Raw genomic sequence first — 26,051 nt, forward strand, 5'->3', positions numbered from 1 at the left:
CACGTGCCGCGGAGCGGCTGGGCCCGTGAACCATGGCCGCTGAGCCTGAGCCTGAGCGTCCGGAGCCTGTGCTCCACAACGGGAGAGGCCACAGCAGTGAGGCCCACATACCACAAAAAAAAAAAAAAAAAAAATACAGAGGGCCTAAAACAAGGATTTCAAAGTGTGTCAGTCTGGCGAGAAGAAATTAAGTGAAACTCAGAAAGTTCTCAAATACATAGAAAGAGATTTTGTTTCACAACTTCTATAAACAAACCCAAGAATACGTGGACTTCTAGGAAACAGAGAAGTTATCAAATTGCCAAGGTGTTAATGGTCAGTTCTTGGTATTGTTAGAGCACAGTCTGACTTGCACACCTGACTGAAATGTTTTCCTTAACAAGCATACGCTTTCTCGCTAGTGATTCTTTGTATTTCTGCTATAAGGCAACTCATACTTTTGGTAGTCTGATCACTCTGGTCAGAAAAATAAAACTTATTGAGCACATCCTAGGTGCCTGGCTATGACCTAGTTACAGAGGATACAAATGAAAACAGGATATATGCTTTCATGGAGTTTTTAGCCTGATGGGGAAAGCAGTTAAATCAACAAGGAATTATAATATGTACATTATGATAAGAGCTCGATGAAGGTAGGACAGGGTGCTTGTGGAAATGCAATAGAAGGGGAACTACCTCAGTCTTAGAAGGTCATTGAAAGCTTCCTAGAAAAAGTACCATCTAAGCTGAGACCCCAAAGATGAGTAGGAGTTGATGGGAGTGGATTAGTCAGGGTTCTCCTGAGAAGGAGAACCCTCAGGAGGTATACAGAGATGTATATAAGAGGGGAGTTATTATAGGAATTGGCTAACACAGTTATGGAGGCCTAAAAGTCCCACAATCTATGGTCTGCAAGGTGGAGAACCAGGAAAGCCAGTGGCGTACTTCAGTCTGAGTCCGAAAGCCTGAGACCCAGGGGAGCCAGCGGTGGAAGTCCCAGTCCAAAGATGGATGTCCCAGCTCAAGCAGACAGCAAATTCACCCTCCCTCTATCTTTTTCTTCTATTCAGACCTTCAACCGATTGGAAGGTACCCACCTGCATTGGTGAGGGAGATCTTTACTCAGTCTACTGAGTCAAATCTAGTCTCTTCCAGAAACACTCTCACAGACACAGCCAGAAATAATGTTTTACCATTTATTCCTTAGCCCAGTTAAGCTGACACATAAAATCAACCATCACAGGGGGTATATATTCTCAGCAGATGGAGGAACATGTGCAAAGGGTTAGAAGTGAGAAAATAGAATGTGTTTGGGGAACTGAAAGACATGCAGTTTGGCTGGAATATTGAGAGTAGAGATGGCTACAGAGATGGTCAGGGAGCTAACCTTGCCATGCAGGTTAAAGAGTTAGGATTTTCCTAAGAAAAACTGGAAACCATCAAAGGGATTTAAGCATGAGGCTAAAATGATCATGCTTGTGTTCTAGAAAGATCATTATTCCGTATGTATGTGTGGAGCATGAGACTCAGGATGGGGGACAAGACCAGAAGCAGGATAACCGATAGGTGATAATTGTAGTCATCCAGGCCAGAGATGGGCACGGTCTAGTCCACGTCACACCCTTAGAGGTGGAGAGACTGGAGAGATCCAAGAGCTTCTTAAGGAGTGAAGTGAATCCACAGAACCTTGACACTGATTAAACATGAGAAATGAAACAGGGAAGCAGTCAAGGATGGCTCCCAGGTTTCCAGGAGGTATGGATGGGATTGCCAGCTCCGGAACTAGAACACTGCTGAAGGAGCAGGTTTCAGAGAGGTGTGGGTGGGTTCCATTTTGGAAATTGCTGGGGGAGTGTGCAGGACATCCAAGTGGAGCTATTCAATACAGAGTAGGAACCATGTGTTGGCATCTCAGGAGAGAAATCTGAATGAGTTTTGGATTTGGGAGCCATTGGTAAGTGGATGGCCCTTGAATCCAAGGCTGAAATCACATTGGCAAGGCTAGCTCCAGCATCCTGGCTTCAAAGAGGATCTGGAAGCTCCCACTTTTTCTTGATTTTCTTGATCAGACCATGTACGTGTAATTAAAACACACTATCCATTCTTATGTCACTTTATGCTTTTGAAAGTAGTCGCTGTGTGGCCCTAGGACCGTTGGGTGAGGTACACAGAGAGAAACAATGCACATTTTATATACGTCCAAGGTCGTAAAGTGCCACACACTGAGAGAGCTCAGCTCTGGTTCCGCCCAGGGCTCTTTTCACTACCCTGTGTAGTCGTTGAGGCCACCTGTCCTGACACTGCATAAAGAATACCCTCAATTCACAGACAGCCATGACAGGACTAAATTTCATGATGACCCATAAAAGACCTAAGAGAAGCAAGGGGACAGCCTCTCTACCAGGCTCCGTGGATTTTAGCTTCTGCTGCCCTGATCCCATCACCCTTGTGCACCCTGTGTTGACCTCAGCACAGTTTCAGACTGCCCCTGTCTGCCCACAGCAGGTCTGTGAGGAAGGTCCATGGCTCCATGGCTCCTAAGTCCCTGGATACTCGGCCATTCACCATATGTAAGAGGTGGCCCAACGAGCGCCCAAATGCTCAAAGGCAGAACCAGAGTGATGCGATAACATGGAGAGACATCTGGTAGGTTGGGAATGGGAGAAGGAGGAAGTTTTCCTGATGATCCAGGAAATCATAGTATGTGGAGAAGAGATAAAAAGATAATTTGGGTTTGCGGCTTTGTTTTGGTTTTGTTTCTGAGCAGTGGAATTCTCTTTCCTCAAAGAATTCTTGAACCGGACTCCAATATATCAAATGGTTTTTAAAAAAAGGAACTGTTCAGATAGAAGCAGGAGTCCTGGGACCTGAGCCAGCCTCCTGGCGGGGGTGGGGGCATCCCACCCCCTTAATACTCACACAGGACCTTTTAGGCTTCTTGGGACACTTTTGAAAAACGGTAGTTTAGTCCATGCCCCCAGGATGGTGGAAGATACAGAAGAATGAGAGATCAAGCTTTAGAGTCAAACTCCCCTGGTTTGAATCTGGTCGGGCTGCTTATTAGCTGTGTGATTTGGGACAAGTTATTTAAGAGTTCTGAGCCTCAGGTTCATTATCTGTAAAATGAGGGTGGTAAGTACAGAATTGCTGTGACAGTTAAAAGAGAAAAAATATCTAAAGTACTGAGCACTGTGCTCAGCATTTAATATATTCTCAATAATGGAAATTATTATTGTTGTTGTTATCAGTTGCCAAACATTTGGATTTTTACAGATTTTTCAAGCTGGAAATTTGGCTTTTTAAAAAAAAATTAATTTATTTTTAATTTTTATTTATTTTTGGCTGTGTTGGGTTTTCGCTGCTGTGTGCAGGCTTTCTCTAGTTGCGGCAAGGGGGGCTACTCTTCGTTGCAGTGCATGGGCTTCTCATTGCGGTGGCTTCTCTTGTTGCAGAGCACAGGATCTAGGTGCTTGGGCTTCAGTAGTTGTGGCACGAGGGCTCTAGAGCACAGGCTCTGTAGTTGTGGCACATGGGCTTAGTTGCTCCGCGGCCTGTGGGATCTCTCCGGACCAGGGCTTGAACCTGTGTCCCCTGCATTGGCAGGAGAATTCGTTACCACTGTGCCACAAGGGAAGCCCGAAATTTGACTTTTTAAAGATAGGCTAGAAATTTGGACTTTTTGGTGAGGATCTCCCAATTTTTAAATAATTAATTGAAAAAAAAAACCCAGCAACAACAAAACTGAGCTAAATAAGATGACCTCCAGCAGTCCACTGGAGACCTCTGGAGTAAATAGTTAATGCATGATTATACATGGTATGTACCATATATGATTAAACATGTATATAGATCCATTTATGGCAGAGGCTGAATTGTCCAGGAGGGGAAGGGGCGGGAAGCTGAGCGGCTTGGAGGGAGGAAGAGGCCTGAAGCTGTGCCTGGGTCTATGGGGTGGGGTTGTGGGTTGCTTTAGTTGGTACAGTTTGGACCCTGCCATCCTGCTGTGGGATAGATTCATGTTTCTGGGGTGAGGGAACATTTTCCTCCCTGACCTGCCGTGGTGATACCAGGATTCACAAAGGAAAGGCTGAGCCTCGCAATTCCCGGTTGCATTCAACGCAGGAGCTTTTGCATGGACCCCTCTTTATTTGAAATATTGATATTTTGTTTATCATGGATTTTTTTTTGCATCAATTTTGATTTTTTAAAAATATTGCGTTTAAAATTTTATTTTTAATGGAAACCTCTATTAAGTAGGAAGATATAATATCTTTATTTTATTTTTTATTTTTTGAGACCAGGGATAGTATTTTATTCTTCTTTTTTATACATCCATACTACTTAGCATAGAGCTCTACTCTTTTTTTTTTTTCCCTGTTCTATACAGTAGGTCCTTGTTGGTTATCTATTTTAAATACAGCAGTGTGCACAAGGACATAATATGTTTAGAGGATAGTTGCTAAGGAGGTAGGTTCTAGTTAGACTACCTGCATTTTATTTGATTTTTAAAATTTTATTTATTTAATTGAAATATAGTTGATACACAATATTATGTTAGTTTCAGGTGTGCAACAAAGCAATTTGACATTTAAATACATTACAAAATGATCACCAACATAAATCTACCAACCATCTGTCCCCATATAAAGTTATTGACTTTTTTATAACTGGAAGTTTGTACATCTTAATTCCCTCATCTGTTTTGCCCACCTTCTATCCTCCACCCCTCTGGCAAACACCCATTTATTTACTCTTTGTATTTATGAGTCTGTTTTCATTTGTTTTGTTTTTTACATTCCACATATAATTGATATAATATGGTAATTGCTTTTCTCTGTCTGACTTATTTCACTTAGCGTAATACCCTCTAGATCCAACCATGTTACAAATGGCAAGATTTTGTTCTTTTTATGGCTGAATAATATTCCATTGTATATGTATACCACACCTTCTTTATCCATTCATCTGTTGATGGGCACTTGGGTTGTTTCCATATCTTTGCTATTATAAATAATGCTGCAGTGAACATAGGGGTGCATATATCTTTTCAAATTAGTGTTTTTGTTTTCTTCAGAAAAAACACCCAGAAGTGAAATTGCTACATCCTATCATAGTTCTCTTTTCAATTTTTTGAGGAAACTCCATGCTGCTCTCCACAGTGGCTGCATCAGTTGACAATCCCACCAGCAATGCATGAGAGTTCTCTTTTCTCCACATCACCGTCAACACTTGTTGTTTGTTGTCTTTTTTTTTTTTTTTTGCAGTATGCGGGCCTCTCACTGTTGTGGCCTCTCCCATTGCGGAGCACAGTCTCCAGATGCACAGGCTCAGCGGCCATGGCTCACGGGCCCAGCCGCTCCACGGCATGTGGGATCTTCCCAGACCGGGGCACAAACCCATGTCCCCTGCATCAGCAGGCGGACTCTCAACCACTGCGCCACCAGGGAAGTCCTGTTGTCTTTTTGATGATAGCCATTCTGATAGTTCTAAGGTGATATCTCATTGTGGTTTTGATATGTGTTTCCCTGATGATTAGTGACATCAAACATCTTTTCATGTGTCTGTTGGCCATTTGTATGTCTTCTTTGGAAAAATGTCTATTCAGGTCCTCTGCCCATTTTTAAATCAGATTGTTTGGTTTTTTTGATATTGAGTTGTGTGAGTTCTTTATGTATTTTGGATATTAACCCCTTATTGGATATGTCATTTGCAAATATCTTCTCCCATTCAGTAGGCTGCCTTTTGTTTGCTGATGGTTTCCTTTGCTGTATAAAAGCTGTTTAGTTTGATGTAGTCCCATTTGTTTACTTTTGTTTCCCTTGCCTGAGGAGACAGATCCGAAAAATATTGCTAAGACTGATGTCAAAGAGTGTGCTGCTTATGTTTTCTTCTAGAGTTTTTATGGTTTCAGATCTTGAATTCAAGTCTTTAATCCATTTTGAGTTTATTTTCTTACATGGTGTGAGAAAGTGGTCCAGTTTTATTCCTTTGCATGTAGCTGTCCAGTTTTCCCGGCATCACATATTGAAGAGGCTGTCTTCAACATTTTTCTTGCCTCCTTTGTCATATATTAATTGACCATATTAACATTGGTTTATCTCTGGGATGTCAGTTCTGTTTCACTGATAGATGTGTCCTTTTGGTGCCAGTACCATATTGTTTTGATTACTGTAGCCTTGAAGTATAGTTTGAAATCATGAGCATATAACCTCCAGCTTTGTTCTTCTTTCTCAAGATTGCTTTGGCTATTCACAGTCTTTAGTGGTTCCATACAAATTTTAGGACTATTAGTTTTAGTTCTGTGAAAAATGCCATTGGTAGTTTGATAGGGATTGCATTAAATCTGTAGATTGCCTTGGGTGGTATGCAATATTAATTCTTCCAATCCGTGAGCAAGGTATCTTTTCATTTGTCTGTGTCATCTTCAATTTCTTTCATCAATGTCTTATACTTTTCAGAGTACAGGCTTTCACCTCCTTAGTTAGACTTATTCCTATGTATCATTCTTTTTTGACACACTGTAAGTCAGATTGTTTTCTTAATTTCTCTTTCTGATAGTTCATTATTAATGTATAGAAATGCAACAGATTTCTGTATATTAATTTTGTATCCTGCAACTTTACTGAATTTACTTATTAGTTCTAATAGTTTTTTGGTGGAGTCTTTATGGTTTTCTAAATAAAGTATCATGTCATCTGCAAACAGTGACAGTTTTACTTAACTTAGGTGCCTTTTATTTCTTTTTTTCTCTGATTTTGGTGGCTTGAACTTCTGATACTAGTTTGAATAAAAGTGGTGAGAGTTTTCATCTTTATCTTGTTCCTGACCTTAGAGGAAATGCTTTTAGTTTTTCACCATTGAGTATGATGTTGGCCATGGATTTGTCATATATAGTCTTTATTATGTTAAGGTATGTTCCCTCTATATACACTTTGTTAAGTGTTTGTCAAAAAGCTTTTTCTGCATCTATTGAGGTGATTGTATGACTTTTATCTTTCATTTTGTTAATGTGGTATATCATATTAATTGATTTGCAGACACGGAGCCATCCTTGTGTCCCTGAGATAAATCCCATTTGATCATGTGGTATGATCCTTTTAAAGGAATTCTGTTTGCTAATATTTTGTTGAGAATTTTTGCCTTCATATTCATCAGTGATATTGGCCTGTAATTTTCTCTTTTTTTTTGTGGTGTCTTAGTCTGGTTTTGGATTCACAGTGATGCTGGCCTTGCAGAATAAGTTTGGAAGCATTCCTTCCTCTTCAATTTTTTGGAATAGTTTGAGAAGGATAGGTGTTAACTAATCTTTAAATGTTTGGTAGAATTTGCTTGTGAAGCCATCTCATGATGGACTTTTGTTGGGTGTTTTTCTTTATTACTGGCTGAGGTTTATCAATTTTGTTTATCTTTTCAAAGAACCACCTGTTAGTTTCAGTGATATTTTTAAATTATTTTTTTAAGTCTCTACTGCATTTTTTTCTGCTCTCATCTTTATTATTTCTTTCCTTCGACTAACTTAGGTTTTTTTTTTTCTTTTTCTAGTTCCTTTAGATGTAAGGTTAGGTTGTTTATTTGAGATTTTTTATTTGTTTGTTTCTTGAGGTAGGCCTGTATCACTATAAACTTCTCTCTTATAACTGTTTTTGCTGCATCCCATAGATTTTACAATGAGTTTCCATTTTCATTGTCTCAAGGTATTTTTTGATTTCCTCTGAGTTCTTCAGTGAGCCATTGGTTTTTTAGTATAGTTTAGATTCCATGTGTTTATATTTTTTCCAGTTTTTATCTGGTAGTTAATTTCTAGTGTCATACCATTGTGGTCAGAAAAGATTATATGATTTCAGCCTTCTTAAATTTATGGAGCCTTGTTTTGTGGCCTTGCATGTGACCTATCCTTGAGAGTGTTCCATGTGCACTTGATAAGAATGTGTATTCTGCTTTTGGATGGAATGTTCCATATATATATTAAGTCCATCTGATCTAACATGTCTTTTAAGGCCAATGTTTCCTTGTCTGGATGACCTGTCCATTGATGTAAGTGGAGTGTTAAAGTCCCCTACTATAATTGTGTTACTATTAATTTCTCCCTTTTTAATATTTGCTTTATGTATTTAGGTGTTCTTATGTTGGTTGCGTATATATTTATGTGTTATATCTTCTTGTTGGATTGATCACTTTATCATTATGTAGCGCCCTTCTTTGTCTCTTTTTTAGAGTCTTTGTTTAAAAATCTGTTTTATCTGATGTAAGTATTGTCACCCCAGCTTTCTTTTCATTTCCATTTTCGTGAAATGTATTTTTCTATTCCCTCACCCTGTGTATGTCTTTAGATCTGAAGTGAGTTTCTTGTAAGCAGCATATATATGGATCTTGGGTTGTTTTTTTAAAACCATTCAGCTACTCTATATGTCTTTTAATTGGAGCATTTAGTCCATTTACATTTAAAGTAATTATTGATAGGTAGGTACTTATTGTCATTTTGTTTTCTGATTTTTTTTTAGTTTTTCTTTGTTTCTTTCTTCTCTTGCTCTCTTCCTTTGTGGTTTGATGACTGTCTTTGGTGTTATGTTTTGACTCCTTTCTCTTTACTTTTTGTGTACTGTTGTGGCCTCTCCCATTGCAGAGCACAGGCTCTGGACACACAGGCTCCGTGGCCATGGCTCACGGGCCCAGCCACTCCGCAGCATGTGGGATCTTCCCAGACCGGGGCACGAACCCATGTCCCCTGCATTGGCAGACGGACTCTCAACCACTGCGCCACCGGGGAAGCCCCTAACATTTCTTATAAGGCTGGCTTAGTGGTGGTGAACTCTTTTAGCTTTTGCTTGTCTGTAAAACTCTTTATTGCTCCTTTAATTCTGCACAGACCCCGTCTTTACTTGAAATATTGGTATTTTGTTCATCATGGATTTTTTGCATTAATTTTGATTTTTTAAAATGTTTCATTAAAATATTACTTATCTCAATTTCTGAGTTTTTGGATGTCCCCTTAACCTTTGTGTCCAAGGTGAGCACCTCACTTGCCTCACCCTAGTCCCTGCCCTAAATCCCAGCCCCAAGTCATGATTTAGTGGATTGTCCATGTAACAGGCTGTCTGTTGGAGGCAGGTACTCAGCCCTCATAGCTGCTTGAGGGAAGACAGTCATCCTACAGAGCAGGTGGATGCTGGGGAATGCAGACCAATTTTGATTGTATCCAAAGCAAACAGTCTCTAAGAAACAAATCTACTGAGGGATCAAGACATTCCAAAGGCAAACAGGAACAGTTTCCAGAAGATTTATTCTTTTGGATTCCTGGCACTTCTTATTTCTCCAGTTCCTTAGGGAGGAAATGCACAGACTGACTTGTAGGGGATCAACTGTGACTGTCAGCCCCGCAAGCTTCCAAACATTTTCCCCCTTTGTTCCATCATGAAAGGTACAGAGATTTGATTCAGAGGAGCTCAGAAGTTAGTGGAGAAAACTGTTTTCCCTTCAGCATCTCTCATCCAAGGCTTCCACAGAATCCCAGCACTGGGTCTGGAACTGTCTGTGGGGCCTGGCCTTGGGCTTCCAGGCAGGGCGAGATCTCAGGTAGCGGTGTCTGTCTGGGAAGCTGCAGGCCTGCTAGCTGCATCTCAGTCAGTGTGGCTTGACCTTCACTGCCCTGGACAGGCAGAGCCACTAGGTGCATGGTCCCCCTGTGTGGCTGCTGGGCAGACTCCAGCAGTGTGCCCATTCTACTCAGACGCTTCATGTGGATGTGCTTCATCCACCCCCAGAAATCCCACCTGTCTCTGAAGTGAAGAGCAAAGCCTGGAAGTTTGACCAAATCAGTAGGAGTTCTAGATGAGCTCAACTGTTTCAGACGTAAATAACAAGAAACTAGTATATTGAACTTCTCCATACCTTCCACCCAACTTAAGAAATGAAGTATTACTGTTAACAATCGAAGTGCCCTTAAGCAACTTAAATGTCTACCCTTGAGAGAATGGATATGTAAATGGAGGCATGTTCTAAAATATTCTACATCAGGTAAAACAAAAGAATCAGAGGTACGTGTGTCATCACAGGTAAATCTTAAATATGTTGTTGAGCTTGATTCTTTCCATGGGTGTTTCCTGGGAAACTTGAACTGACTTGCCTATGAGAGCTCTCAGCTTAGGACAAGACTGAATGTCCCCACTTTCTTCTCTTCCTTTCCTTCCTCCTTCTTTTCCTCTCTCTTTTCCCCCTCTCTATTCTATTCTCTTACCTCCTCCAATCTTGGCTTATATTCTTCCTTCCTCTCCTATTTCTCTCCTTCTCACCCTTTCTTTACTGTTCATGGGAGAAGTCTGGGGTGTGGGTGTAAGTAAGCAGGGAGGGGTGTGTGTGTGTGTGTGTGTGTATGTGTGTGTGTGTGTGTGTGTGTGTGTGTGTTTTGAAAGGGGTTAACACCTAATTTGTACCAGACCATACTGGGTGCTGTGTACACATTATTTCACGTGGTCAATCCATTATTGTCCCCATTTTAAGAATGAGAAAACTGAGGCTCAGAGAGGCTGGAAAAGGGGCCAAAGCTCTGCAAATTGTAAATAGCTGAGCAGAGACTTGAATTCAGGTTAGAATCTGGAATCTGGGCTCCTCCCACATCCCAGCACACAGCCTGCCCTACCCCTCCATCCTTTTCTTCTCTCCTGCCTTTTCTCTCCTTCCCTCCCCAAGTATGTCCCATACCACCTTCTACTACAGTTTCCAGTATTATTATTATACTTTCTGTTATCCATTTCAAGGATGCCTTAGGTTACTTCGTTTATCTTTTCAAAGATAAACAGTTTATCAAATGCTCTGGTGAACAAGACCTTATTTGGTCCTAACAACCCCTGTGAGGCAGGTGAGGCCAATATTAAGCCCACTCTACAATGAGAACCAGAGCTCAAAGAGGCTGGGAATATGCTGGAAGTCACATGGCCATAGGCTGATCTTCTGTCTCTGACTCTGAATCCTGGCTCCTTTGGTTACCCTGCTTCACCGAGACCTATGAGTCCGTTCGGAGTCAAGTGCTGGTCACTGGGAACACACAATACTTGTGAAACCAGATCCTGTTTTTAAATTTTGATATTTTATTCATCATGAATTTTTGACATTAATTTTGATTTTTTAAAATATTGCATTAAAATCTTATTTATATTATTTATTTGATGGCTGGGTTTATTTGGTATCTTTAAATGTTACACCAGAGGTGATGCCTCACCCTCCTCACCCTAGTCCCAACCCTACTTGTCTTTACCTAGCACAGTAACCCCTCTGTTATCCATGCTTTTGCTTTTCATGGTTTCAGTTACCCACAGACAACCTCAGTCTGAACATGTTAAATGCAAAATCCCAGAAATAAACAACTCATAAGCTTTAAATTACATGCCATTTTGAGTCACATGGTGGAATCTTGCATCTTCCAGCTCCATCCTGCCTGGGACGAGAATCATCCCTTTGTCCAGCGCATCCCACCTGTTAGTTAGTCACTTAGTAAGTGTCTTGGTTATCAGATCAATTGTCATAGTATCACAGTGCTTGTGTTCAAGTAACTTTTCTTTTACTTAATAATGGCCCCAAAGCATAAGGGTAGTGATGCTGGCAACTGGGATATTCTCTTCCTGTGCCTAATTTATAAATAAAACTTTATTGTAGGTATTTACGTGTAGGAAAAAACATATTATCTATAATATATATATATACACATAGTATTATCTGAGGTTTCAGGCATCCTTTGGGGGGTCTTGAAATGTATCCCTCCCGGGTAAGGGGGAACCACTGTGCCAGAATTACACTGTATTTACTTCTAACGAGGTAAGCATGTGGTAGGAGTTGGTTTTACAACAGTGCTGCTTGGCTGCTTTTTCTGACACTTCTTCATTAGTTTGGTTCAGAGTCTCACTTTCCCAGGTCCCCTCTGGGGATCCTGTCTGATCAGAATAATTCTGTAGAAGAAGGTGAGTTCTTGGGCCGGTACAGGATCAGTGATGCCTCAGAAAGAGGAGACTTGTTTTCTTCCACGGGACCCCTGCTGTTAGCTGATGCTCAGCGCTTTGAGTTAGCACAATGAAGTCTTTTTCTGGGAAAGGACTATTTGGGAATAAACTTCCATGGATACCTCCTCACACACCCCTCCAACCCCGTCCCTTGGCTGTTAGCCTTTAGGTAAATAGAAGGAACAGCTTGATCGGGGTTTTCCTAGAAAAGCCCTTCGATGGGCCCGTTATGGAAAAGAAGCTGTTTTTGTTTTCTTTGATTAATTACAGTGTCTTGTTTCCCAAAGCAAATGTGGCCTTGGATTTTCCAGTGGACAGCAGCCACAAAGGAAGGGCCATGGCTGCCTGGAGCTTGACAAGGACCCCAAGACTAGGGCCGGTGCAGGGGTGGCATATGTAGCCCTGTCGTCAAGGACTTAGGTCTTCACTTTTAGCCACTGAGGTAGTTCAGTTGCCCATTTCCTTTGTGTTTTTCTGCCAATGTGAATAAGAGAAATATTAGCGTTTAAAGATTTCTTTACAGTTCCTTGAAAGCTGGCTGGGTGAAGTCAGCCAGAGAATTATATAACAGCAAAGCTCATTTAAAGCAACAGTGTCATTCTATAGGGCTGTGGGGTTTCATTTATTGGTTTTGTTTTAAATTATAAAGAAAAAAGGTACTAATTTTATGAAGAAAATAGAAGGACCCTCCCATTCTTACTTTCTGTTCTTTCACTGGAGGGGTGCAATTTCTAGGGTGTTGGTAAAAAAAGGAAAGATACAACACCTCTTTCAAGGAAGATAAGACAAAATCATGTTCATTAACCTCAGGCAGTCATAGCATACTTAATCCTGTTTGAATTCAGAAGAAAAAATAATAATAAAGAGAAAAGCTTTCTAAAGTATTTGTTTCTTTTTTAAGAGTCTTGGGAATTTTATAAATGTTCAGCTATTTTTTCCTTTGAAAGGGAGCCAGACCCTTTGAGGTAGGGAAGGATTCAAGCATCAGGTAATCTACTGCCATTATGTTCTCTGTGGTGCTTTAATACCTCTCTAAGTGCCTATCATGTATGATCTCAACTGATCTCCCTACTCCCTTGGTTTGCCGTTCTGTTTCTTTCCATTTTAGAGATAAGAAAACTGAGGCCCAAGGTTTCTCTGACTTGCCTGGCATCACACAGCTCAAATGGAGACCAAATTCTGCGATTCTGTCTTTCTTTTTCTGGCATCACCCTCAAAAGGCCCCCTTCTCCTTTCCTGTATACCAGTGGATCTCAACCAACGGCAGCTTTGCCTTTCAGGGGACATTTGGAAATGTCTGGAGGTATTTCTGGTTGACACAACTGGCAGAGGAGGGCACAGGTACAGGTGCCACTGGCATCCAGTGGGAGGAAGCCAAAGATGCTGCTAAACATCCGACGGTGCACAGACGACTCCCACAAAGAAGTATCTGGCCCTAAAGGTTAATAGTGCAGAGGCAGAAAAGCCAAGGTCGGGACTGCGCCCCACATCAGACGGAAGTTCCAACCTCTGGGAGTTGCCAGGGCTCCTCTGCCCAGCGACAGGCTTGGCCTCTCTCCCGAGGCTGCCACAAGAGCTGAAGCCGCTGTCTAGAATGCCCTTTGGCAGCGGGCAAGTGTCCCCTGTGGAGTTTCCTGCGGGACAGGCAGTGCATCAGCTGGAGCTGCTGTGTGTTATAATTTATAGTCACAGGACGCCTGTCTTCATTTAGCAGCAAGCCTGCTGGCAGCCACCCTGCCAGGGAGGAAGTGAGTCCCGCAGAGGCCCGCAGCACCCCCCCACAGCTGACAGCCCGTGGTATTTGGGGACGGCTGTTGCTCAGAGGCACCTGGGAATAGGCCAGGGTGGAGATGGCGCTGAGCACGTGGTCCCCCCTTCCGACCCATCCGTCAGCAGCGGCCCCTGCCAGAAGATGGCCTATTGAACATTTCCAGGAATAGCACTGCCAAGCCTGTCAACTGCTTTCTTGGAAATACACTCAATAAGGATGGCGGGCCTCCAGCAGGGAGAGCAGAAAGCCCGGCCTGGACCACGCCACTCAGAAACGGCAGGGCCTGGCTGCAGGCCCTGGCAATGCCTTGGGGGAAGAGGAGCTGTAGCTTCTGGAGTCGTTTAAAAATGTTCTCAGTGTGGAGGGGAGATGACCACACCTTTCAGAAGGTCGGGCCCTGCTGACCTCATGCAACCCCGTGGCCTTTAAATGCCTGCTGTGTTTGTTCAGACACCAGCAGACTGGAAGGCTATCCGGCTTGGAGGCCAGGTATTAACTAGGTATTAACTGTCAGCAGCGATTGACCTCAGCGTCATCTGGGGAGCCTTGGCCATCACTCCTTCTCTTGTAAGCTTCACTCGCAAATAGCGCCAAAGGAACATAAGAAAGGGGGAGTATTCCCCACTCCACCCCACCAACCCCACGCACACTGACTGTGGGGATATAGCAAATAAGAGGCAAAGATGTGATAACGAGGGAAAACTATTGTAATCCACACTTCCCCTCACCCCCTGCAGAAGTAACCTTCCCCCTCACAGAGGCCTGACATTCCTGTTGAAATTTGACCACTTGGAACTCTTTGCTCTCTGAGCTACGGCCTTCTCCAGCCTCTGGGGGATTGCCCAGGGGTTGCCAGGCTTGGGGATGCCCTAAGAAGGCCAGCTGCCTTCAAAGAAAAGCTCCTTGAAGATGTAGGCATTATAAAAAAGCAAGAAATCAAAAACTGCTATGTGGAGGGTTCAGGGAATATTGGTTCCTCACCTTTTAAAAATAATAATAGCGTTATGAAGTTTACCACAGAGCAAGTATGGGACATCTATTTCATTTCTAAAAGCCACTGATTCACAGGACAAACATTATTCAAAACCCACACTGACCTACAATTAGTTGGTGGTAGGGCTGCCAAATACACTGTCAGATGCCCAGGTAAATTTTAAGTTCAGAAAAACAACAAATAATCTTTTTGGTATAAGTTTACCTACAAGTCCAATTTACCTGGGCGCTGTGTATTTTTATTTGTTAAATCTGGTCACTTCTATCTGGGGGGATAAATTGTCCTAGTTGTTAATAACAGGGAACCACAGTACAGATTCAACACATATGAAAGATCATAGCTGTTAGAGGAGGAAGGCAGGGAAGGAGGAGGGTAGCAAAGAAGGGGAGAGGAAGATCAAGAAGAAAGGGAGAGGGCTTCCCTGGTGGCGCAGTGGTTGAGAGTACGCCTGCCGATGCAGGGGACACGGGTTCGTGCCCCGGTCCGGGAAGATCCCACGTGCCGCGGAGCGGCTGGGCCCGTGAGCCATGGCCGCTGAGCCTGTGTGTCCGGAGCCTGTGCTCTGCAACGGGAGAGGCCACAACAGTGAGAGGCCCGCATACTGAAAAAAAAAAAAAAAAAGAAGAAGAAAGGGAGATAGGCATAGTGAAGGAGAAAGAAACTAAGTGAAAGAGAAACAGGAAGTACTGGGGAAAGTTGAAAACAGGAACATCTCTGAAAGACCTAAAATGCTGTGACAGTTCACAGGATGCTGTTTCCCTGGGAAATGCCGTTTCCTTAGCTAACCACTGTTCCTGCATCTTTTGCTGCTCTTTGTTCTATCTGGCAAAACCCACAGTGGCCACTAGGGAGTAATGAGTCCTCAAGCTATGATGGCAGCATCTAGGCCAATATTACCCCGGAGGCAGGTTGAAAGCAAACCTAAGACTATATCCAGCCCTAAGACCTGTCCCCCATCCACTCACCCTACTCGCCCGCACCCACATTGCTGTCATCAGAGGATTGTGGATTTTCAAAGACTTGGCATCTGAACAATACAACAGAGCCGGTTGTCCTGATTCTATGGAACTTTTTTGTTGTTGATGATGATTTGGAAAATCAGTAGCTTCTTTTGCATCGGGGTGAAAGTGGTGAGGAGCAGGGCGTGCATGCAGACAGCAGAGATTTCCTGAGTTGTTCATCCCCTTGTTCTCTGACCTGCAGATAAGAGGCCAGGTTGGCCTAACCCAAAGAGAGAAGCCTTAATAGGCTTCTAGGGGGATGAGAGAGGCAGGCCTCGTAAGGAAAAGGTGGTGGTGGTGGGATGGAGGGGACCCTGATTTGGAGCCCCCATCCCACATGTATCCTGGGGAATGGACATGGGGCTGCCCTCGGCTACCTGGGCTGCACGATTATATTAGATGTGTGATACCAGAGCAAGGGACTAGGTCTCCCCATAAACTCCAGCGAGGAGCAGAAGAGACTGACCAGCGGCCGCGCCATATTGTGACTGTATCCCAGACAGCTGCTCACACTGTGGCCACACGGGATGTTGTCATTACAACAGTAGCTAACACTCAGCAAGCATCTCCTCTGGGCCAGGCATGTGGGAGGTGCTTTATAAACACTATCCCAGCTGGCCTTCAACAACTGCCTGATGTTGTAGGGGATTACTATTATTTTTCATATTACGATTTCCCTAATTTAAGAGGTAGAGAAATCACGACCGCAAAAACTTAAGTTGCTGTTTCAAAGTCAACTGATTAGTGAGTGCTGGGGCTGAGCTTTGCCTCCAGTCCACCTAACTTCCAGCTCCGGATTCATCCCCGTCCCTCCCATCAGACTGCAGAGGTCAGATCCCAGCTCCATTACTTACTAGCTGCATGACCTTGGCTAAGTTATTTAATCTCTCTGCGCAACTGCTTCGTCATCTATAAAACAGGGGTAAACACAGTATCTGGCCCATGGAGTTGCTGTGAAAATTTAATGAGTTTGTGTCAAGCACTGAGAACCCAGTACTTTAGTTCCCTTACTTCATCCAATCCTCTCACAATTCTCGAAGCAGTTAATATTATTATCCTTATTTACATGTGAGGAAACTGAGGCCCAGAGGGCTAATTAGCTTGGTCAGGGTCAGTAAGTGGGACAGCTGAGATCAAACCTAGACAGACTGATCCATCGTCCATACTTATAGATTCTGCCTCTGTACACTTTTATGTGTTCATTTCATAGTTTCTGCCTTTTAGAACTGGGACGTTGTCAGGTGGTATTTTTGTATACTTACACCTGTGGACAAGGTCCAGGATCTTCCTTAAAGCTACCAAATACATATCCTTCACAGTAGAATTGCTCAGAAGATTCAACTTCTCTGAATTTGCTCTCTATCTCTGCTTGTTGATAATGACTCTAGTCGTCAGGCTAGGCTACGCTGCAGTGCAGTAACAAATAAGCCCTGAAATCTCAGTACTGTTATCACAACAAAGGTTTATTTCTCCCTCACAGAAAGCCTAAGGAACTTTCCTCTCTGCATTGACCTTGCGGCTCCACACAAACATGCATGGTCACAGCCAAATGAGACGGAAGAAGTGGAGGAGATACTCCCATTAACATCCACGGTCTGGTCGTGCCTCTTCTACTCACAGTCCTTTCGGCAGGATAGTAACGTGGCCTCAACCCCTGCAAACGAGGAGGTGAAGGGGGCACATGGATTTTCCCTTCCCAGAGCTGTGGTGGTCTCTACCTCCATGAATAAACCCAGCTCATAGCCTCAAGAACAACTGCTAGCAACTTTATTAACCAGGTTATGAGAACCCCTTTCTTATTAATTATAGTCATGTATTTACCTGAATTGAAACCTCTTCATTTGTTCATTCAATTTTATTGAGTGTTCCCTCTCTACTAGTATTTTTAGGCCCCTGGGAATATATCAGTAAATGAAACAGAATAAAACCACTACTTTTGTAGAACTAGCATTCCAGTGGGGAATGGGGGAGGATAGACACTTAACCCGAAAAATAAGAAAGTGGTATAATATATTAGATGTTGGTATGTGCAAGGGAGAAAGATAAAACAGGGAAGAGGGGATCGAGGTGTGAGTATGTATATGTGTGCATTGAGGGGATGATTTTAAATAGGGTGGCTAGGGAAGGCCTTCCTGAGAAGGTAACATTTGAGCAGACATCCAAAGAATGCAAGAAGGCTCTGGGGTGAAAACATTCTAAGAAGAGGAAGTAACTGGTGCAAAGGCCCTGAGGCAGGAGACTGCCTGACATGTCAGAGGACGGTCGTGTGGCTGAGACGGACGGAGAGCAGTAGAAGATGAGATCAGGAAGGGTATGGGGGTGGGATGTACTGACGCTTGAGGACCTTGTACTTTTACACCTGCTTAAAAACCTCCATTTTCTCCTCCTTGTCCTAAGAACCTGGTCCTGGCTCCTCCCCCACCTCCCAACACACCCACTGTTCTTCTCTCAGTCCCCCTGTAGCAGTGCCTCTCAGACTTGAGGGGCATCAGGACCACCTGGGGGGAGTGTAAAATCAGATTGCAGGGGTTCCCCCCACATCCCGTATTTTCCATGGTGGAGCCTGAGAATCTGCCATTCTCACCAGGATCCCAGGTGATGCCCATGCTGCTGGTACAGGGGCCACCCTTTGAGAAGCACAGCCCTAGTGTGACAAACTCTCTCTTGCTTTTGGGCTCTTCTGCTTATTTCCTCAGGAAAGCTTTCCTGGATTCCTGGACAGCACCAACTGCATAATTTGTGAGGTCCAAGGCAAAATGAAAATACAGACCCCTTGTTCGAAAAGCAGGGAAAAAAGGGCAGTTAAAGGTAAAATGTAAAGCTTTTCCTTTTAAAATATTATATTATTTATAATAATTTTATTATTTATAAAATGTGATAAGTATAGTGATACATGAGTAACAATACAAATGGTTTTTTAATGGTAAAACATATTTTTGATGCCATAATTTTATATAATACAATGAATAATACTGATTAATATGATACCGAGATTCTTCTGGTTTGCTTTCCTATGTATTCTTTCATTAGGTCATAAAAATGTGTACTTTTAATAACTTAATTTTCAATTTATATAATTGAAAGCAACATCAGTTGGCTGTTGGCAAATGTAAAATTACAAATATTTTTTCATAAATTTAATTTTGACAATTAAAATCTACTAATGCATTTGTTACCAGAGCAGATAAGAGAGTTTTATAGGCTAAGACAACATTGGGATACACATCTGGTAAATTATTTTGAAATATAAATTTCAGTACATCTAGAGGTGATGATTCCTGTGGAACTGTTTTCTACGAAGAGTTCACTCTTTATACAAATCAGTTTCATGTAATTCTGAATTTAATATGCAAATTTATATTATTTCTAAACAATTAAATAAGTGCTATTTACATATATCATTTATATTACCTAATCAGTTAATTATATGATTTTTATACACAAATTTAATGTTAATTAGTATTTTCTTTTTTTTAACATCTTTATTGGAGTATAATTGCTTTACAATGGTGTGTTAGTTTCTGCTTTACAACAAAGTGAATCAGTTATACATATACATATGTTTCCATATCTCTTCCTTCTTGTGTCTCCCTCCTTCCCACCCTCCCTATCCCACCCCTCTAGTTGTTCACAAAGCACTGAGCTGATCTCCCTGTGCTATGCAGCTGCTTTCCACTAGCAATCTACTTTACATTTGGTAGTGTATATATGTCCATGCCACTCTCTCACTTTGTCACAGCTTACCCTTCCCCCTCCCCATATCCTCAAGTCCATTCTCTAGTAGGTCTGTGTCTTTATTTCCATCTTACCCCTAGGTTCTTCATGACCTTTTTTTTTCTTTTTTTCTTAGATTCCATACATATGTGTTAGCATACGGTATTTGTTTTTCTCCTTCTGACTTACTTCACTCTGTATGACAGACTCTGGGTCCATCCACCTCACTACTAATAACTCACTTTTGTTTCTTTTTATGGCTGAGTAATATTCCATTGTATATATGTGCCACATCTTCTTTATCCATTCATCTATCGATGGACACTTAGGTTGCTTCCATGTCCTGGCTATCGTAAATAGAGCTGCAATGAACATTTTGGTACATGACTCTTTTTGAATTATGGTTTTCTCAGGGTATATGCCCAGTAGTAGGATTGCTGGGTCATATGGTAGTTCTGTTTGTAGTTTTTTAAGGAACCTCCATACTGTTCTCCAGAGTGGCTGTATCAACTTACATTCCCACCAGCAGTGCAAGAGTGTTCCCTTTTCTCCACACCCTCTCCAGCATTTATTGTTTCTAGAGTTTTTGATGATGGCCAATCTGACCGGTGTGAGATGATACCTCATTGTAGTTTTGATTTGCCTTTCTCTGATGATTAATGATGTTGAGCATCCTTTCATGTGTTTGTTGGCAAACTGTACATCTTCTTTGGAGAAATGTCTATTTAGGTCTTCTGCCCATTTTTGGATTGGGTTTTTTTGTTTTTTTGTTATTGAGCTGCATGAGCTGCTTGTAAATTTTGGAGATTAATCCTTTGTCAGTTGCTTCATTTGCAAATATTTTCTCCCATTCTGAGGGTTGTCTTTTGGTCTTATTGATGGTATCCTTTGCTGTGCAAAAGCTTTTAAGTTTCATTAGGTCCCATTTGTTTATTTTTGTTTTTATTTCCATTTCTCTAGGAGGTGGGTCAAAAAGGATCTTGCTGTGATTTATGTCATAGAGTGTTCTGCCTATGTTTTCCTCTAAGAGTTTGATAGTTTCTGGCCTTACATTTAGGTCTTTAATCCATTTTGAGTTTATTTTTGTAGACAGTATTTTCTGACAGTTCCTGCAACTTGTGAAAAATCTATAAGAAACCAAAAGTGGTTTCATGTTTTTTATATAATTCAAAATGCCTGATGTGCATTCTATCACTGTATCTTCAAATATAAGAAAATTCATTTACATATTGTCTTCCTTGTTAACTGTTTATCTGAAACTTTGTGTGAAGACAGTGTTCTAGTCTATTGAATGGAACAATCTTTACATTTAGTTTCCGTTTCTAAGCCCATGTATGTTTGGTTTGCAATGCTGTAACAGTATTCAAAACCAGAAATTCTAAATTCTTTGAAGAATTTTAATAAGTCCCTGATATGCTTTATTGCAATGTCAGTGTGTACACCCTTAATTTGTAATCATCTACTGACAAGCTTTACCACCTGAGTGCCGGCGTGTCGTGGTGCTCATATTAGAGAGTTAATATTTGTGCCGCAGGGACAGGCTCTGGGGAGAAATGGGTTAGCCAGTCTCCCACCATGCATCCCAGCACTTGCCCCTGGCACCGCTCCACTCTCCCACGGCTGCCACCACCGCTGCATCTGCTATTGCTGCTGCCGCCATCAACCAGTCTGGGTCCAGGTCCCAGGCAGGGCTGCCCTCGTTGCTCCGAGAGGCTCTGGACAGCCCCGGGTGTGCACATGCTCACCAGAAGGCCAGGCCGGCTGCTTGGTGCTGCCCGCTGCCATGCCTGTGCGCTCCAGCCCCGACGTGTGTGTGCTAACGCCTGGCAGCTCTGCTCACACGCTTGCTCCATTGTCCTTTCTGACTTCACATGTTCCAATATAACATAATTAAGAACTTCCAGATACTGACAACAGAGCATTCAACCAAGCACACTGTCCCTTCTGAGTGGCCCTGACTGCACACCCACAAAGCTGGTCCTGCTCCTGGGCTAGGTGTCTTACCCTAGTTTTGCCCATAGAGCATCTTATATTATTCTCTAACAGTGTGTCGTCCTAAATTATTTAATGTCTGTTTTCCCTGCTAGACAGGATCAGCAAACTATGGCCCATTGGCTGAGTCCTGCCTGCTGCTGGTTTTTGTAATGAAGTTTTATTGGAACATAAAAACTCATTTATTTCGGTGTTGTCTGTGGCTGCTTCCATATTACAAGGAAGAGTTGAGTAATGCAACAAGGAATGTTTGGCCCAGGAAGCTCAAAACATTTGCTGTCGGTTCTTTATAGAATTCTGCACTAGACTTGAAGCTCCCTGAAGGCAGGAATCAGGTCTGTCCGGAACAGTGCCAGGCATACAGAAAATGCTCAGTCAATGCTTGTTGAAAAACAAAAGAATTTCAAAATGAATACATAGAGAGCCTAGTATTTTTTGAAGTAATTTATCTTAAAGAAAACCATGTACAATTTTGTTTGATTTCATTTTTTGTTTTCATATAAAAATTGTGTTTAAAGTTACTTACCACACTGTGAAATTGACTCTCCAGGGAAATGTAAGGTGTTTGTCTTGTAGTTGGCATACCCTCCTGACATGTTGCTATACTCCTTAGTCTAAAGAAGCACAGGCATTGAAAAAGCATCATTCCTCATTAAATAATATTTATTTAGCAAGGCGTGGGGCTAACCGTTACAACAGGAGTGATTATAATTTGCACTTGTATCTTACTCAAGAGAATTTTACAGGCTATCAACCAAAGGAGAAAAGACTTGCAAATAATATATTATATACACAAGCAAATATGATAAATAGTGTTCAGTGCAGAAGGAAATTTCTGGATCAAGTGCTATCATCTTTCAGAGTCAGGACACGTTCTTTTTGGCTGTGAAATCAGAAGAAGCTTCTCACCAGGCATTCTGTCGGGTCTCAGATCCAATGCCTGTTCTTCTTCTGCTTTGCTCTGCACCACAAGGAGCTAACTTCTGCAAACTTTATTTCCCTGGCTCCCCTGCCAACTGATTCCAGCTGAGTTCCATCAGTGGGTGGCCACAGAGAAAGACCAGGCGACTGGAGGAGGGGAGGAACCAGGGTATTTCTCCTCACTCTCTGAGCCTCAGTTTTCTCACCTATACAATGAAAAAACCAATAGAGTATTTTCACAGGGTTTCTATGAGAAATAAGATAAGGCATGCAAAATACTTAGCACAATACCTTATATATAAACTAAACATTCAAGGAGTAGATCTATTATGGCTTTTAGCCTTGCTTAGGTAAGTGGGAAAGAGTGCAGTGATCAATAAGTGATGTCTGCCAAGAGTGAAGGGTTGGGGGGTAGTGCTATGTGAGAGGAATATTTACCCAACCCTGATATCTTGGAGCTGTATTGTGGAGATAGAATTGAGAGGACCTGGCAAATGGATTGACAGACTGGTAAGGTATTGGGAGAAATCGAAAAACTGGGTTGGTGATACCAAAAGTAGACATAGGCAATGAATGAGAAAGAGGAGGTCTGGGAGAGATGATTATGAATTCATTTTTAGATCAGGTGTTGGGCTTTTTCCAATTACCAAAAAACAAAAACCCCAAAACAAAAAAATGATACGCTTAAGAAACACCGCAAGAGATGGGAGATTTTGATAGAAATACACGTGTGCAGTGAGTTAGCAAAGAAAACCATCTCAGCAGCTACACGCTCAGACCTAATGGACAACTGGAAAATTATGCAGGAGACCACAGCAATTCCAGTTACTATAGTCTAGTCTTCTCTTAAGAGGAGAAACCATTGTTCTTTGCTTAGTGAGTCTTCCCTGCTCAGGACTCTCTCTGCTTCTGGTTCTGTCTCTAGTTTTCCTCTTCCTGCCTCTGTGCTGTGGTTATATTCTTTGCGTCCAGCATACAAGATGATCAGACTGCATATTTACCATTTAGTGTGGGGCTTCCCAACTAGGATGCATTCTCAGCTCAGACCACCTCACAGTTGCCTTAGGTCTGGCCCATAGTGGACGTCTGTGGCTTGGAGCGGCAGCTGTGGCCAGCATAGCAGTCACCTGACAAGGTGTGTCAAAGTCCACCCTCTCAGGAGCTGTGGAACTAGCTGTGAAACCAGTAGGTTTTGTGGTGTAGACATGGTGAGTGAGCTGGAGATGTCATTGAGATCTCCATGGAGCTGAAAAAGTAAGATTGGGTCATGTTGAGAGAGCATTGAGGAGATTTAATTACTTCTAGTGTTATATATCCCATGCAAATTCAATCATACAAGATCAAAATCTGTCCAAGGTTCAGGGCAAAGAAGTCAGAAATTTAAAAGGTGGTTCTTCCAATGGAATCCAGAAAGTTAGACAATTTGCAGAGGAAGGGATTTTCTTACTGTCCTTTATAGGGACTTCACCAACTTATTTTCTGGGGTTTTTTTTTTTGGCCATGTCGCATGGCATGCGGGACCTTAGTCCCTGACCAGGAATCGAACCCGCACCCTCAGCAGTGAAAGCGTGGAGTCTTAGCCACTGGACCACCAGGGAATTACGTGGGACTTCATGCATTTCTTAGAGGAACAACCTAGAAATTGGCTTGGAAGGGTGGGTGTGGTGAGGTTAGGGTTTTCTTACTGCTTTGAGAATAAAATAGTCTACAGTTTAGGAAAACAAACAAAACAACCCAACCCTCTGTGATTCTTCCCAGAACTCTTCAAATCCAAGACATCCATCACATTGAAACTTGAGGGGCCCAGAGCTTGCAACACACATATTCCAAGGATAAGTTGATATGAGCTCACACATATGTATTTCTTTAAAAACAAAGAGAGGAAGGAAAAAAAGAAAGAGAAGAAAAAAATTTTTTAAAGCAGTGCTTTGAAAATCTATTATTGATGGAGACAGATGGGGCTGTAAGGGGGCAGGTGGATGCTTGCTCTTAAAAATCCCAGGTGAGGACAAACAGGCCAATTCTTTAGGCAGCAATACCTGATAGATGGTATATGCACTTTTTGTTTTTAATCCTTCAGAGAGAAATGCCCCAGCATGCAAAGTCTTGTGTTAGAATAACTTAAATTAAAAATAATGAATTCCACAGACACTATTGAAGAAGCGGAAAATTTTAAATGAGGGAAAATAGCCATATCCTATCCTCTAACCATAGCCCCTTATTATATAAGTACTTTTATCATTTTATTCATATTCATATTTAATTTTCATGTAATGGTCATTGGACCCCCTTGGGCTCACCATGCAGAACTTCTGGGTCTGAATGCTGACTCCAGCACTTGGCTTCTCTATGACATGGCAAGTTACTTAAATTCTCTGGGCCTCGGCTTTCTCATCTGAGCACTGGGATAGTAATAGTACCAACCTGAGGATTAAATGAGACAGCTTCTATAGAGTGCCTAGTTCAGTGCCTGGCACACAGTCAGTTATAACTGTTATGCTCACCCATCATGAAAATAAGGCAGCTGTGAAATCTCAGGTTGGCTGGGACAGGAGACCTTAGCAGTTGAAGTCTGTGTTAGCCTCCCCATCTTTTCCCTATCCTGCAATGACGTGTTGTTCTTAGGTCTCCTTCCTCTCGCTGTCCAAGGCCCCACCCAATCCAAGATGAAAGAAGTAACACACGTTGTTGACTGTGCACTCAACATGTGCTGGAAAGACACATACTAGGATTTGGGAAAACGAAACAGTGATGCTAGCTGATCTCATAGAGAGGTGGCCATGCTCCAGTGCCGTGCCAAGCTCTTCATGGGCATCTTCTGAACCAGCAACCTATGGGGTGGCCACAGTGATTTTCATACAGTTGAGGAATTTGTTTCTCAGGAAGGTTACTGTTACGGGCTGAAGTGTTTCCCCCTCAAATTCATATGTTGAAGCCCTAACCCCCAGTTCCTCAGAATGTGACTGTATTTGGAGATAGGGCCTTTAGAGAGATGATTAAGTTAAAATGAGGCTATTGGGATGAACCCTAATCCAGTCTGACTGGTGTCCTTATAAGAAGGGGAAATTTGAATACCAGGGATGCAGGCACACAGAGGAAAGGCCATGTGAAGACACAGCAAGAAGGCAGTCATCTGCCAGCAAGGAGAGAGGCCTCAGAGGAAACCAAACCTGCCGACACCTTAGTGCTGGACTTCCAGCCTCCAGAACTGTGAGAAGATTAATATCCATTGTTTAAGCCACCCAGCCTGCTATATTTTGCAGCCCTAGCAGACTATTGTAGTTACATAACTTTTAAAATCTTATGGAATATTCATCCTTTAAAAAGGACATTCTGACATAGGCTGCAGCACAGATGAACCTTGAAGACATTATGCTAACTGCAATAAACCAGTGACAAAAGGACAAATACTGTATGATTCCACTCAGATGAGGTACCTAGAGTAACCAGACTCACAGAGACAGAAAATGAAATGGTGGCTGCCACGGCCTGGGGGAGAGAAGAATATGGGGAGTTATTGTTCAATGGGGACAGAGTTTCATTTTTGCAAGATTGAAAAACGTTCTGTAGATGGACGGTGGTGATTGTTGCACAACAATGTCAATGTACTTAATACCACTAAACTGTACACTTAGGGCTTCCCTGGTGGCGCAGTGGTTGAGAGTCCGCCTGCCGATGCAGGAGACACG

General features: G+C 42.3%; 1 protein-coding gene across 1 annotated transcript in view; it reads left to right on the plus strand.

Annotated features, from left to right (window-relative positions):
* Positions 1 to 17,505, plus strand: part of CRADD (CASP2 and RIPK1 domain containing adaptor with death domain) — a 233,167-nt gene extending 215,662 nt beyond the window's left edge. Inside the window, exon 4 of the transcript XR_010835873.1 lies at positions 17,216 to 17,505. The gene's annotated coding sequence lies outside the window, so the exon portion shown is untranslated. The remainder of the gene's footprint in view (positions 1 to 17,215) is intronic.
* The last annotated feature ends 8,546 nt before the right edge of the window (positions 17,506 to 26,051 follow it).

The sequence above is a fragment of the Kogia breviceps genome, chromosome 12 (assembly GCF_026419965.1).
Source record: "Kogia breviceps isolate mKogBre1 chromosome 12, mKogBre1 haplotype 1, whole genome shotgun sequence".
In the NCBI taxonomy this organism is placed as follows: Eukaryota; Metazoa; Chordata; class Mammalia; order Artiodactyla; family Physeteridae; genus Kogia; species Kogia breviceps.